General features: G+C 45.3%; 1 protein-coding gene across 4 annotated transcripts in view; it reads left to right on the top strand.

The window, feature by feature from the left end:
- The window catches only part of ABHD6 (abhydrolase domain containing 6, acylglycerol lipase), a 72,635-nt gene that overhangs the window by 27,337 nt on the left and 29,256 nt on the right, over nt 1-16,042 (top strand). The window contains exon 1 of one of the 4 annotated variants that reach the window (XM_070455834.1): nt 11,918-12,035. The exons of the other annotated variants lie outside the window; for them this stretch is intronic. The gene's annotated coding sequence lies outside the window, so the exon portion shown is untranslated. Of the gene's footprint in view, nt 1-11,917; nt 12,036-16,042 lie in introns of those variants that run through there. 4 annotated transcript variants of the gene reach the window in all.

The raw sequence follows: 16,042 nt of genomic DNA, 5'->3' as shown, positions 1-16,042 counted from the left end.
AATCCTTTTCTGTGCCCGCGGGCCTGAGTGGTTAAGAAAAGATCTCACCTCCCACCGGCTCAGAAATCCCTAAAGGCAGACTTCACCTGGCTGGGAGTTAAAAATAGCTTCTTATTAATAATAGCTGACACACAGTAAGCAAAAACAGGGTGTCGGGCCCTTTCCTAAGCACCTTAGAAAACCTTACCTGGTGAACTCTACCAATAGCCCCATATGAGGTAGGTGCCTCTACTGTGCCCATTTTTTAGAGGAGAAATGAGAGGGATTCAGAGGTGGGTCTCTCCCAGGACACCCTGAGTCACCTCAAAGCCCCCATTCTGAACCGCTGGGCTTACTTTGTTGTAACTAATAAATTTTTATCAGCAACAGTTTTTAATACAGAAAAACTACAGAAGTTGTTAACCTGTGTCCCTAGCATAAATTAATTTTTCTAAAATTAGGTTTTCAGACCAGCATGGGATCCTTGGTACCCTCTTTAAGGATATTGACGCCCAGAGAGAAGGGACTTGCCTGAGGCCACACAGTCTGAAAGTGCCAGGACTGGGGTGCAAAACAGGTCCTGGGATGGCTAACTGGTACTTCCTGGGTTCTCTGACGGCTGCCTCAGCCCTTCAGTGGGATCTCAGAGACCCCACCGCCCTCACCTTCTGCATCGTGATGTCTTTCTTTCCTGCTTCCGTTGCTCTAACCAAGTTAGTGAACACACGTTCCACCCTCGGCTGCCTTTCTTTAGCTTGTCCCCTGCTCTGGGAGCACTCTTCCTGGAATCTCTAATGTCTAAATTGTCAAAAGTTCAGAAATAAAACAAGTAAAACCAATAATTACCAGAGTAGTAATTAGTAAGAATTTATTGTGCACACTCCAAAAAGACAAAACCAGGAGCATTAAAACTAAAATAGTGGAATGAGGCTCAGGGATAAACTGTTTTAAAGCAGCTTCAGTTCAGTTCAGTTCAGTCGCTCAGTTGTGTCTGAATCTTTGCAACCCCATGAACCGCAGCCCGCCGGGCCTCCCTGTTCATCACCAACTCCCGGAGTTTACCCAAACTCGTGTCCATTGAGTTGGTGATGCCATCTAACCATCTCATCCTCTGTTGTCCCCTTCTCCTCCTGCCTTCAATCTTTCCCAACATCAGGTCTTTTCCAATGAGTCAGCTCTTCGCGTCAGGTGGCCAAAATATTGGAGTTTCAGCTTCAACATCAGTCCTTCCAATGAACACCCAGGACTGATTTCCTTTAGGATGGACTGGTTGGATCTCCTTGCAGTCCAAGGGACTCAAGAGTCTTCTCCAACACCACAGTTCAAAAACATCAATTCTTCGGCGCTCAGCTTTCTTTATAGTCCAACTCTCACATCCATGCATGACTACTGGAGAAACCATAGCTTTGACTAGATGGACTTTTGTTGACAAAGTAATGTCTCTGCTTCTTAATATGCTGTCTAGATTGGTCATAACTTTCCTTCCAAGGAGTAAGCATCTTTTAATTTCATGGCTGCAATCACCATCTGCAGTAAAGCAGCTTATGTAGTGAGAAAGCAGTGGTGGTTTATTCTTTACAGTAGTTGGTTATAATATTAGAATTTTCTTAAATAATAGGGAATTAGTCAATAGTTACCTCATGTCAACCTTGGGAAACAGTTCAGATTTTGTGTATGATTTCAAGAGACATGAGCAAGAACTCACATAAGTGAGTCTTCCAAAATAAGTTAAATTAAGTTTTGTGTGGCTACACTAGTATCATCTGCTCAGGGAATCTTCAAGGCTGGTCTCCCATTTGTTTTTGATTTAACAAAACATTACCTACCCCTTAGCATCTAACTTGTCTGTACCCTTGAGAACACTCCCTTGATTTCTCCCCTGCTCCCAGCTAAAATCTCTTTCTTTCTCCCTTGGGATGTTGTAGCTGGCCACCTTCTACTCCCATAATGGTGGTTGGAAAGTTCTGCAGCACACATCTGCCTTGTCCTCTTGGGTGCAGTCGTGCTGGCAGGATTGCTGGCATTCCCCAAGACTCCTCTTCCCACCTGCCTGGTGAAGCCCCAGGACGGAGAGAGATCCATGGGGGATGGGGTGGTTTCTGAAGTAAGGATAAGCTCAGAACTTCTGAAGCCTGCAGCCCCAAACTCCCTTCATTGAGCTGCAGCTGATCACAGGGAGAATGGCTCAGTGAGGTACTGAATGTTACAACTACATATTTGTTCATAACGCTGAGGTTTCTGGTCCCACCAGAAAAATCAGAGAGACTGAGGTCCAAATCCCACTTCTACCACTGCGTAGCTTTGTGGCTGTGGGCCAGTTACCTAACCTCTCTGAGCCTCAGCTTCCGGTAATAACACCTGCTTTAGAAGGCAGTGGTGAGATTTAGATAAAGTAAAGCACAGGGCCCAGCACGTGATAAGCACTCAGTAAGTACCTATTAGTGTGAAGAGTGACCACTACTTTGAATTGTTGGAGAATTATTAACTTATTACTGTATGGCTTATACTAATTCTGCTTAGCGATGGGTCAGGAGAGTTCAGGCCAAGAAGAGGTAAGCATTTTTTGTGCTCAGAAAGGCCTGCCTGTGAGAATGTCTTCAACTGCATATCATCCATTGCCTTTACAATGTGATAAATTGTCTATTTTTTAAGCTTTAAAAATTTATGAGCTTCTAGTTCTGTGATGATCTGTGTTACCTAGAATAAATGCGTAATTGTGGTTTGTGCAGTTGTAAGTGATTATGAAACTTAATGATAGGAGGGAATTAAAAAAAAACTTAGAGATGACCTTGGTTTGCAGTGTGTGTGGTTGGTTCAGGCCTATCTTGGGAGTAAGAGGTTCGATTCAAAGGTTACCTGGGTTTGGAGAAAAGGAAAGCAAATGAATGCTTTATCCTAGTAGGCTAGTGAACTGCTGAGACTGTGGAAATCCACTTCCATGTGCCATATGCTTTTCCAGCTTCTGGTTATTCTGACAACTAGATCAGTCATTACAGTGGTGAGTGTTCAGAAGAAGAGGTGAGGAATGTCACCTTCAAAGCTAGTGTTTGGAATTTGATGGGAAGCTAGTTCTGCAAATTTAAAAAAATTTTTATTTAAAAATTTCTCCTAAATTGATTCTTTATTGGAATATGTTAGGATCCCATTTGATAATTTAAGGACTGTCGAGTTTAGATATTGTAAGACATAAAGTCAGCACAATATTGTAGAGCCGTTATTCCCACCCCCCGCCCCCCGGCAAAAAAGACAAAGTTTTGTAAGTTTCACAGTTGTATGAAATTTAGCAGCTGTACAACTTTTATTTCTATGACCCTACAGGGACATAAGCACTTTTCATACTGTCCTTTACAGTGACCTCTAGCCACATATATCTATTAAAGTTAAATTAATTCAAATTAAATGTACAATTCTGTTCTTCAGTCACACTAGCCGCATTTCAAGTGCTCATGTGCCATGTGGCCAGCAGCTACCATATTAGGCAGAGCAAACAGAGAACATTTCTTTCTTCACAGAAAGTCCTATAGAAGGGACTTCCCTGGTGGTCCAGTGTTTAAGGCTGCCCAGTGTTTAAGGCTGCGCTTCCTACATAGAAGGCCCTAGTTAGTTCCCTGGTGGGGGAATTAAGATCCCACATGCCACGTGGTGTAGCCAAAAAAAAAAAAAAAAGTCCTATAGGATAGCACTCTTTAGACCTATAAGGCTATGGAAAAGTCGTGTGATTATGGGCTTAAACTCCCTTCTTTCTGGCAAGTCATCTGCAGGCCAAGTAATCGAGTATGCAGAGAATGTTTTATTGTTGAGAATGAAGCTGTTAACAAATCCCCTTAGCCTCCATTTTGGCTGAACGGCTCACTGGCTTTTAACACTGCCAGATTCAAAGGATGGGGGAGAAGGGAGAATCAAACGAAATGTCTCTGGGCAAGTGCAGCGGGCTGCCTGTTAGAACCTCCTCTGACCTCTGCCCCAGTCAAGCTGAATCTGAATCTCTGAGGGTGGGGCCTAGGAATTCCAGGAATCTGTTTTTGTTTCTTTTTTTCAAGCTCCCTGGGGTATTGTGCAGCCAGGGTTGAGAACCTGGCAAGGTGTGTACATGGAATCTGGAAACTCGGTAGGGATAATCTTGTTCGCAGGGCAGCAGAGATGCTGACAGAAAGAGTAGACTTGTGGTCAGGGAGAGCGTTAGATGACTTGAGAGAGTGGAATTGAAACATATGGGGCTTCCTGGGGGCTCAGTCAAGAATCCACCTGCAATGCAAGAGACCTGGGTTTGACCCTTGGGTCAGGAAGATCTGCTGGAGAAGGGAACAGCTGCCCACTCCAGTGTTCTGGCCTGGAGAATTCCATGGACAGAGGAGCATATACATTACCATATGTAAAGTAGATAACCAGTGGGGATTTGCTATATGATCCAGGGAACGCAAAGCCTATGCTCTGACAGCCTGGAGGGATGGGATGGAGAGGGGGGTGGGAGGAAGGTTTGTGAGGGAGGGGACATGTATATCTGCGGCTGGTTCTTGTTGATGTATGGCAGAAACCAACACAATATTATAAAGCAATTATCCTCCAGTTTAAAATGCAAAAAAAACAAAAAAGCTTCAAGACTGTGCCCTTAAAAAAAAATTCCTGAGCAAGAATTTTTCAAAGTAGATTTGGTAAGTGACTAAAAATGTTCCTCACTGATTAACTGTGGTAATAAAGATTGTAGTTGAGTGAGCTCACTTCCTGTAGAAGTGGGTCTCCACTGAGGGCATCTTTATCCCTAGAGAGCATTTGGCACCATCTGGAGACATTTTTGCTTATCCAAACTTGGGGGCCTCTCTCCAGTGATTAATGGCAGGGGATACTGCTTATTACCCTCACAGTGCTTAGGAAGTGGATAGGAAAGCCCCTCACAACAAAGAATTAATCTGGCCCCAAATGTCACTTGTGCTATGATTGAGAAACCCTAATTGAGACATAGGGCCTCCTAGGGGCTTCCCAGATGGCGCTAGTGGTGAAGAATTCGCAGGCCAATGTAGGCGCGTGCAAGAGAGGTGGGTTGGAAGATCCCCTGGAGCTTTGAAATGGCTCCTCACTCCAGTATTCAAGCCTGGTATGTGACGAAGTTTGGGAACTGAGCTGTGGGCTGGACTCTGGTAGTATAAAGCTAGCGACAGAGAACTGCCTACTGATGAAGCATCTGAACAGACCTGGGCACAGCAGCAGCGCAGGGTGATGGAGGTGTATTTCTGAACACAAGTTCATGTGCACGATACACAGTGAGGACAAACACACCGAAATGTCGGAGTTTGGAGCAGACTAAATTTATTGCAGGGCCAAGCAAAGGGAACAGGTTCCTCCTCCCAGTGGTTTGAGGGGAGACGTTTTAAAAGGCAAATTAGGGGTGAGGGCTGCAGGGTTTGTGGCTTTCTTCTGCTCGGTAAAAGCTGCGCTCCAGGAATCTTACGCTCAGCCGGAAGTTACCATCCTCAATCTGGGTGGGAGCCTTAGTTCCTACGGAAGAGACTGAAGATACTGTTCTGTGTGTTCCTTGAGGGGGAACCAGGAGCCTGCCCCAAGGCCGAACTTTTCTTTCTGGACTACTCCTCTGTTTCTGCAGCCCCTCTCTTCCCTGCTTAGCACCTGTTTGAATCTGCCCTGGGAACTCAGGGAAAGTCAAGGAGGCTGAATGAAACCTTTCCTACAGAGACGGAGGGAGCGCAGAAAGGCTTCTGTGCCCAGGAGGGCCCCACAGGGCCCCGCCAGGTTTCAGTGGCAAGGCTGTCTAGCTCCTCCCGGGAGGGCAGGCCAGTGCTTCCCAGCTGCGCGGCGAGTGCTCATCACCCTCCAGTCCCTGCTTGGAGCAGTCTCCATGCATCACTTGATTTTGTCCCCACGCTGAGGCTCCAAGAGGTTCTGTGACTTGCCGAGGTCCCGTAGCGGGCAGTGACAGAGCAGAGATGTGAGCGTAGGTTATGGAACTGCACAGCTGACCCTCAGAGGAGCATCACAGGTGGGGTGGTCCCAGGTGGCTCCGTGGTAAAGAATTCAGCTGCCAGGTAGGAAATGCGAGTTTGATCCCTGGGTTGGGGAGATGCCCTGAAGGAGGAAATGGCAGATCATTTCAGTATTCTTGCCTGAGAAATCCCATGAACAGAGAAGCCCGGTGAGCTGCAGTCCATGGGGTCACAAAAGGGTCAGACACGGAGGAGCAACTGAACAACAACCACGCGATGTTTTCCTAGCCGAGACTTGAAGGGCGTGACCTCAAGTCCTCCAATCAGGGGTGTGCTGGGCATAGGGGAGCCGTTGTGCCGAAGCCCTGGGGGTGTGAAGGAGCATGCTGTGTCAGGATCGTAGATCTCTCAGGAAAACAGGGGTCAGGATAAAAGAGGATGGCATGTGAAGGACGGGCAGGCTCCAGCTTGTCCGTGGCCTTCCATGTCACGCTGTGGGCCACTGTGAGCCTCCAGTGGAGTGGGGCAGAGGAAGTGAAGAGCTGTGTGCCATTGGGCAGCTTGCTTAAGCTCTCTGGGTCTCAGCTGCCGCTCTGAACTGGAGTCTCTAAAGCTACTGTGATGAGGAATGCTCGTTTTGTTAGTGACCATAATGAACAGAGTGAAGAAATGTACCCCAGTGGCGCTGGTGGGGCAGCGCTGTGATTCCTGGCTTGCCTGTTTGTCACTTGGTATTCTACTGAGTGCCCACCGAGGGGAGGCGTGGTGATGCTCAGGTGCCATGGCACGTGCTGAGATGCAGTAAGACTTGTCTTCAAGGAGCTTGCTGCCTAGTGCAGGGTGCAGCCAGTGTTTTCATATTACAGTGAAAGACATAGATCACAAATACTTGTTGGCATGGAGGAGGAAATCAAGGTTACTGACCGCTGGGGGACTGAGGGAAGGTTAACTGAAGGAGATAATGCCTAGTTCTGCCAGAATGATTTGTTAGGAGAAGATGGGGGTAGATAGAGTGTATAGTTCAGATCAACAGAAAATGGGGAAGTGGAGAAAAATATAAAGCTGGTTCAGGTGCCCCCACCAGAGGGTCAGATTATCAGCCTATCTGGTAACGAATTCCCCGGAGTTTCCAGGTTTTAGGGGGAATGTGGCAGTTATAACAGGAATATATCCGTTGATGGACTTGCCACTTACACACTTGGGTCCCACCCCATCATGCCTCCTCTCTTTTTAACCCTGGTGTCCAACCAGGTTCCTGGAGCATCCATGTCTTGGTTATGTCCCTCCCAAGACATAAGGACATTTTACAAATATGAGACCTACCTTGAAAAGTGAAGTTATAACTGTTGACGGAGACAGAATTTCATGACATCACAGCAAGGGATGTTGGGGGGCTGCTTGACTGATGTGTAGAGATTGTAACGGGTGGGAGTCTGGCAATGTGAGACCTGTTAACTGATGAAGAGAAGGGAGGGACTTGAAGCTCAAAGGGTTGGGGAGCCTCTGGGAAAGCTGTAAGTAAAATATTTTTGCAAAAATGTCCCCTGAATGATAGCACTGTGACAACCAGATGTTAAGTGGAAGGATTTAGCATACTCTTAAGGCAATCCGCATGAGATTAATTCTTTGTTCTAAGAATTAGCCTAGGTGGCAGTTATTTTGTTCCATATTTGCTATTGATCTTAGAACTGACAGCTTTTGATTTTTACTTATTTGGATAGAATTCTAAACAAAACTGTGTTTTATTCTTAACTATGAAGTTTTTTCCTGGTGCTGATTTTCCTGAGTTACAGAGATCTCTGGGGAAGAGCTTCTAGTTAAGGAAGGTAGGGAGCAGCTCTGAATGCTGGACCTCATGCTGGAAGCCAGAAATCTTATCCGGATCAAAGTGTCAGCTGTTTATAAGAGAGCTCCTTTTTGTCTCACACCAGCTTTGTCCCTGCAGTTAGAAAATACTGTAGACCAACTTCCCTCCTTTAGAAATGTCAGAACCCTTTGTAATCTCCTTGCTTTTCCTTTTTTTTTTTTTTTTGAAAAATAGCCTTTTAAGCATACTTTTTAATTGGACAGTGATTATTTTACAGTGTTGTGTTGGTTTCTGACATACAACAACTCAAATCAGTCATAACTGTATCTTAAGCCTCCCTCCCATCCCACCCTGCTTTTCCTCTTGACTTGAGAGCACAGCTTCGAGAAATGGGAGAGTGTTTTGGGGATCTGAGATTCTATTTCAGTCCTCTGCCACTGCGTACCCATTTTGAGGGCTGTTTTAATTTCCTTTAGTCATGTGAAATAGGCACTTCTGTGATGCTCTTCCTAGCACTTTACCTTTGAGAACTGACCTCAGCCAAGGACAGTGCGTACACTGGCACTAACTCGTAGAGAAGTGTTCGAATGGGCGCTTGTTCCAGGCTCCCCAAGAGCCTGAAGATGGGTCCTTAGAGGTAAAGGATCAAGTGGCTTTTGGCTTCTCTTTTATCCAGTGAGAGACTGGCTTGTATCCCTGTAGGGTTGCCTGGCTTAAAGCATGTTTTTGGGCAGGTGGTTATTTCAGACTGTCGCCACAGCTGCATCTTGACCCCAGAGGCTGATGCTTTGAAGGTGCTGGGCTAGCTCAGGGCACATGGCGTGTGTTTCATTGCCTTGTCTCTTCGCCAGTACGATGTTTTAGAAGCTATACCACAGGGTATATAAGCTACCTGCCTTCCAGCTGAGCCCGATAGATGTGCCAGCCTCTCCTCTGGCCGTGTCCCTTCTCCCGAGGATTGAGTAGCAGGATTTTCCAGTTCTCTGACCCTCTGTCCACAGGCCCCGCGCGGCTCGGCCTAGTTTCCTTGGCCACAGTGCTGCCCGAGGTGGTAGAAGCAGGGAACAGGGCCATGGGCTTGGCTGGTTCTTAAAGCAAAAACCCCCATGGGGAATCAGGTGCTAGTGATTTGGTACAAAGCAAGACAGAGTGACTCCTCCTATCAATACCTTTCCCAGAACTATAAAGGAGATAGAATTTCTGTGACTGTTAAGCATGTGAAATGTGACTAGTGCAGCTGAAGAACTGATTTTTATATTTTACTCAGTTTTGATCAGTTTAAATTTAAACAGCCGCCACGTGGCTAATGGCTACTGTATTGGACTGTGTAGGATAGACCATTGCATTTGAGGAGTTTATATTTTTTATTTTGTTTTTAAGTTGATTATTCTCGGCTCTGCCGGCTCTTTGTTGCTGGGTGGGCTTTTCTCTAGTTGCAGTGAGCACTGCTCTTTAGCTTGGCTGTGCAGTCTTCTCACTGTGGTGGCTTCTCCTGTTGCACACAAGCCCTAGGGGTGCAGGCTTCCGTGGTTGCAGCACATGGAATCGGTAGTTGTGGCTCCCGGGTTCTGGAGCACATAGTTGTGGTGCGTGGGCTTAGTTGATCCGTGGCCTACAGGGATCTTCCCAGACCAGGGATCAAACCTGAGATCCCTGCAGGGATCTCCTGCATTGGCAGGGGGATTCTTTACCACAGAGCCACCATGGAAGCCCCATGTCGTATTTTTTAATTAAAGAGGGAAAACCTTGTACAGGCACGTGGTAGCAACTCAAGAGGTGTGATTCATGTCAGTGAAAAGTCTCCCTCATCTCCGCCCCAGCCTCTCAGCTTGCCTTTCCCGCCCCACTCGTGTGGTTCTCAGCTGCTTCTGCATCCATTCAGAAACGCTTTACACATACATAAGCAACAGCACGCATATTTTTCTCTCTTTCTCACAATGCAAGAGATGTTATTCTACCCATTCTCTTCTGTTCCTTGCTTTTTTAAGTTAACAATGTACCTTGGAGATCATTACCCATAGAGACAAAAAGAACTGACAGCTTCCCTGATGGCTCAGGCAGTAAAGCATCTGCCTGCAATGCAGGAGACCTGGGTTCGATCCTTGGGTTGGGAAGATCCCCTGGAGAAGGAAATGGCAACCCACTCCAGTATTCTAGCCTGGAAAATCCCAAGGATGGAGGAGCCCGGTAGGCTATAGTCCATGGGGTCACAACGAGTCGGACACGACTGAGCCACTTCACTTCACTTCACTTCATTATTTTAATGGCTTATATATATAATTATTTTCTGGAAGTGCTTAGCCTATTTATTTCACTTTATGCCCAACCTATAATATGTAATTACTTATATTAATTTTATTTGCATTTAATGGCTATACACTATAACTTGTTTATAAAGTTGTACCATCATTTACTTAACATGTCCCTTATGAGTGGGCCTGCAAGTTTCATGTTTTTTGACATGATAAGTGATACTATAACAAATAACCCTGCACAAACTTATTCTCACATATGTTCAGGTATGAGCATAAATAAATTCCTGGAAATTAGAGATGATTTGATCAAAGGTATGTGTATTTTACATTGCTGCAGGTTTTGCCAAAATGCCATCTGTAGATTTTGTTGATGGGAATGTAAATTTATATGTTGCTGAGGGCAACCCTACAGCCCCAGCTACGCTGTCTGTTGTTACACTTTTTGTTGTTCGCCAGTATGGTAAGCAGAGATCACCATCACCTTGGAGGTTTAATTTGTGTTTCTCTTGTAAATGAGGTTAAGATTGAGCATCTTTTTAGCTCAGAGTCATTTTTATTTCCTTCCTGTTCAATTATCTGTTCAGATCTTTTGCCCATTTTTCTGTTGGATTTTGTTGTTTTTATTGATTTGTAGGAACCCTTTATTAGTCTGTTGCCTGATATGTATCAACAGATTTTAATCTTATTCATGCTATCCCTTTCCATGTGTCATTTAAAAAGATTTTTATGCAATCAGCTTATTAATCTTTATGTTATGGCCTCTAGGTTTTATATCTTACTGAGAAAGATTTTTCAAGAGTTCTCATGTTTTCTTCTAGAACTTTCATACTTTTTCCCCCCTTATGTTTAACTCTTTGATCCCTCTGGAATAATTCAGGGGTTTTGTGGATTTACCTTCCATTACCCATCTGCCCGACTCCTCATTTTTCTGCTGTGGTGCCTTGGCTAGCTTCTCTGCACTGTCCAGCCCTGCTTTGGAGCTTTGTAGTCCCCTCTTGTTTGCCATTCTAGTATAAATATTGTATTCATTTGCCCATTGGTTGCCAGCTTCCTCTCTTTTTTTCTGAGTAGAGCTTTTAGGTAGCCCTAACCCCAGACAGTTTTCCAACAAAGGTCTAGTCAAAGCTATGGTTTTTCCAGTAGTCATGTATGGATGTGAGAGTTGGACTGTTAAAGAAGGCTGAGCGCCGAAGAATTGATGCTTTTGAACTGTGGTGCTGGAGAAGACTCTTGAGAGTCCCTTGGACTGCAAGGAGATCCAACCAGTCCATCCTAAAGGAGATCAGTCCTGAATATTCATTGGAAGGACTGATTCTGAAGCTGAAACTTCAATAGTCTGGCCATCTGATGTGAAGAACTGACTCATTTGAAAAGACCCTGATGCTGGGAAAGATTGAAGGCAGGCGGAGAATGGGATGACAGAGGATGAGATGGTTGGATGGTATCACCGACTCAATGGAGATAAGTTTGAGCAAGCTTGGGGAGTTGGTGATGATCAGGGAAGCCTAGTGTGCTGCAGCCCATGGGGTTGCGAAGAGCCGGACACGACTGAGCAACTGAACTGAACTGAACCCTAGACAGAGAGGGGAGTTTTAATCTTTGTTTGAAGGTCTTAGTTGAGTTTGAAGCCTCCAGAAGCCCCTCTCACCCAAGCATGCCTGTTTCCCTTATTGCCTCTCTCATTTGTGCAGCATAGTAATCACCAGCTCGGTGCCACACTTTGTTCTCATCACAGAATGCTTCTTCAACTTTCATGCCCTCCTGGCTAGGCTATGTATCTCACATGCCCTGCCTGCCCTTTGTGCAGGTTGCTTAACTGGGGGGAATGACCCGAACCAGAGGCAACTATAAAACCATAGGACACTTGCACTTTGTCTTTGCAGAGGAGGAAAGGCTCCGCCTCAAGCAAGGCTGGCATTATTGCCGACTGTCAGCACTTAATTCATATTCTCTGATATGATATGCTTTGTCATTTTCTTACTTGTGATTCCAAAGTCTCCTTTTCAGCTTCTGCCGGAGCCAGTAGCAATTGGGAAAGAAGGCTGTGCTCTTTGAAGAGTGAGTATGGGTTTTTCACATCATAGGTTACAAAAAAAAAAGAAACAGCCCTTAATGTGATGGGAGCTACTCTGTAAGCTCCCTGGCAGCCTTCTTCAGGCCAGCCTGTTAGCAGGTGGGGTGTTCGCTAGTTGAGTAGGTCTGGTGGGAGTGGACTGGAACCAAAAATTTTTGTTTTGTTTTTCTTTTTCTGGCTGAGCTGGGTCTTCATTACCATGCACAGGCTTGGTTGCTCCACAGCATGCGAAATCCTCCCAGACCAGGGATCGAATCTGTGTCCTCTGCATTGACAGGTGGATTCTTATCCACTGTACCCGCAAGGAAGTTCCACCCTGAATATTTTTAAAGCTCAAGATATGTATCCAAACCCCACCCCCCACTCCTCTCTCAGATACTGTGCTGGGAGCAGGGCTCTGAGTCTGAAGGGAGTCAGAAGACCTGGGCCTCTGGGCCGCGGGATGCTTTCCTGGGGAGAGTAACGCTTGAATCAGTCTTGAAGGCAGAGAGGAGTTCATCAGGAGGGCGAGACGGGAGAGCTCCTGCCCCACACGAAGTGAGCAGCATGAGAAAGATGAGGCCTGAGGCTCTGTGGGTGCAAACAGAGGTGTGAGGCCAGGAAGTTGAGTTGGGATCATAAGGGTGGTCCGCATTTACACTAGATGAGAGGCCCCAGTCCCTGGTGTGGACTACGAAGATTCTTCTGGCAGCTGGTAACAACTGAATGGGGTATGACAGAGCAGCCTTCACAGAAGCGGGAGCAAGGAGAGATGAGGACCCAGGCCTGGTAGGGTGGTTGAGGGAGCTGGGATCTGACTCATATGAACTCTCACATCTGGTGGGAATGTTTCCTCCCTTGAGACATTCCTAGTAAATGTTAAGCCAAAGGAATTGGTTGTAAGGGGCCTTTGTGGCCGTAACCCCCATAAAACTGTGCTGTCCAACACGCCAGATGTTATTCATATGTGACTCTCAAGGATTTAATGACATGATGGACGTGACTGAAGGACTGAACTTTGAATTTTATTTACTTAACTGGAATGTAAATAGCCACATATAAACAGTGCAGTTTGTCTAGACTTAGATGAGTTGGCTTCAGTGCTGACATCTCCTGGCCATCGTATTACAAGAGTGATGAGCAAGGAGGAAGAGTGAAAGATACATCAGTCTGGGAGGCCAGACTGGTGGGGACACTGTCGGCAGAAATCAGCAAGTCAGGAGAAGGAGGAGAGATGCCTCTGGGACATTGTAGGACTTTTGCATCATGGAGATAGTCAAGCAGGCTTTTGGAAAAGTCTGGAAGGAGGTCCTGGCCAGAAATGTTGACTTTTTGCATTTCCTGGTGGTAGTGGAGGGTATAGATATGGTGAGTTCTTGAAGGAAGACAATGAAGAGTGTATCATGGGACTATTCAGCAGGGAGAGTAAGGAGAGCATCATGGGAATATCCAGGGGAGAGAGGGAGCAGAGAATTTTAGGAACCAGGCCAAGCATGCTCATAGCATGGCTTGTTTATACATCAGGGCTGTCAGAGCTGCAGAGTACAGAGGAAGAGTGGACTTAGCCAGAGTGAAGGGGAGACGAGGCCAGGAGGAGAAAGGTGAGCATCTCATGGCAATAATTCCAGGGTCATGCCACGCTTTCAGTGATGGACTGGACAAGCTTAACCGCTTCCTTGGAATGTTATGGAGGAGATAGATATGACAAGGAGTGTGAACTGCTTGTGTCTCTAATTATTTTCTCTCTTCAATCTTGGGACTTCCACACAAGAGAGTCTTAGTGCCTTTATGTTTTTTTTTAGCTGTTGATCATTACTGATAGATTTGAGAAACTGGTTTATCTTTACAAGAGTCTAGTTTTAACAGCTGGCATTTTATACCCAGATTTCAAGAGTATATTCTTTGGAAAGAATTTTCATATTGCAGAATTAAAAAAAATTATAGCAGCACTGGTAGTTTTTAAAAGACACCAGTAAGAATAAGGTGATAACTTGTTAACTTATAAAGTTAGCATGTTACTTGCTCTCAGAATACTTCTGGAGAAGTACAAAGGATGTCAAAGGGGACAGTGAACTCCGTGCCTTTTGTGTAACTGATGCACAATAAATATCTGCGTAGTAAGTGCTGAGAGAAGGCAAAAACCAGACACACCTACAGGACTGGATTGAAATGCAGCCCATGCCACGTACCAGTTAGGTGACCTTGGGGGCATTTGTTAACTTCTTTAATCTTTATTCCTCCATCTTGAAGGTGGGAGAAGTGCTTCCTACTCTCAGCATTGTGGGGGATAAAATGAGAGGATGTATATAAACCATCTACACAGAACCTGGCATGAGATAGTCACTTAGTACTTGGAGGCTGTTGCTTATCTGTCATTGGCTATGGTGGTAGTGACCATGATCATTATTTTTGCTATTTTGTTGTTCAATCACTCAGTCATGTTCCAACTCTTTGCGACCCCATGGACTGCAGCATGCCAGGCTTCCCTGTCCATCACCAACTCCCAGAGCTTGCTCAAACTCATGTCCATTGAGTCGGTGATGCCATCCAACCATGTCATCTTCTTTTGTCCCCTTCTCTTCCTACCTTCAATCTTTCCCAGCATCAGGGTCTTTTCCAATGAGTCAGTGCTTTGCATCTGGTGGCCAAAGTATTTTTGCTATAGTTTTTAAAAAATAATCCTTATTTTGAGAGACCAGGACGTTAGTTTGTCAAATCTGATGGACTATGAGTAGATGTCTAGGAGAGGTCAAGATTCTGTGAAAGTGTTTTATATTCTGTGTTTGGAATTTTGCTTTATATCTTAAGATTTAATGTGTCAGAACTCAGACGGGTTTTAAAGGTCAGTGAGTACGTTAAAAGACAACTGTGACACGTTACGCCTAACCTCTCACCCCAGACTAAACTTGGGAACTTGAGTCCAGATGTTTATCTGAGTCTGATTAATCTTTGTCCCTGCATTCAGAGATAAAGGCCTCAAATGCACAGCTTAGGTGATACCAGGGGAAGGGCACATGGCAGGCTCAGGTCTCTGGGTGAGAGTGTGTTACCCTGCCTCATGCCATAAAGGCGAGCTCTCCTTCCCGAGGTCCCTTGTTTCAGACTGCTTCAGAGCTGCTAAAATCACTGTCTTCAAGCGTTGGGATCCTCACCTGATGCACCAGATATGTAAAGCGAGTGCATTTTTCTTTTTCAATCTATTCAAGTGTTATCAAATACTCAAACATTACCAAGCACCAAGTATTAATATTTCCCAGATACTGTTTTAGGTTCCAGGGAGAATGTAACAGGAAATAAGATTCTCCTGATGGGCAAGCCAGATCCTACTCTTCAGTTATCTGGCATAATTTCAGAAGTGTTTTAAGCCACCAGAGTAGGAAAAGACAGAAAAGGTGTTTTGGATGAATGTTCTCATTAATAGATGAGGAAACCAAGGCCTCACAGTCAGTGTGAGGAAGGGTCAGCCAGAGCACCCCGCCCCTAGCCCGGGGCCAGTCCATCACTCACATCTACCCTGGCAGCCATTCGTGTGTCACCACCAAGATGTTCACCAGATCCATGTATCACCTAGTTAGTATTTTTCTTTAAATACTAACTTTAAATACTAACTTTTTTAAATACTAACTAATTTTTCTTTAAAAGTTCCTCCTTTTAAATTAATTTGCATCACTACCATAAATTGAAAATATCCATAAAAATCAACACAAAGTAACAGTGTTATTAAATAGCTAGATACTGTTCCCTGCAGGAGGCTCAGGAGTTAGCTAGCTATTTAATAACCACCCTCAGAGTTTCTCTTTGACCTAAGCAAGGTGGGAAAAGAACTGAAAAAAGAGATGACTTTCTCAGGTTGTATGGGAGTGTCACCTGGTGTCAGATAGCCCTGAGCGTTCTGCTCCCTGAAGTCATCTTGAAAACGTCTGTTGTGTGGGCCCTGTGCTTAGGGATGCCCCATGTTCTACCCCTTAGTTGATGTTCAGTCATTGGTGATTCCAGGCTCATAAGGCTTCAG

The sequence above is a fragment of the Odocoileus virginianus genome, chromosome 26 (assembly GCF_023699985.2).
Source record: "Odocoileus virginianus isolate 20LAN1187 ecotype Illinois chromosome 26, Ovbor_1.2, whole genome shotgun sequence".
Lineage (NCBI taxonomy): Eukaryota > Metazoa > Chordata > Mammalia > Artiodactyla > Cervidae > Odocoileus > Odocoileus virginianus.
This window is presented reverse-complemented; position numbering and strand designations above follow the sequence as displayed.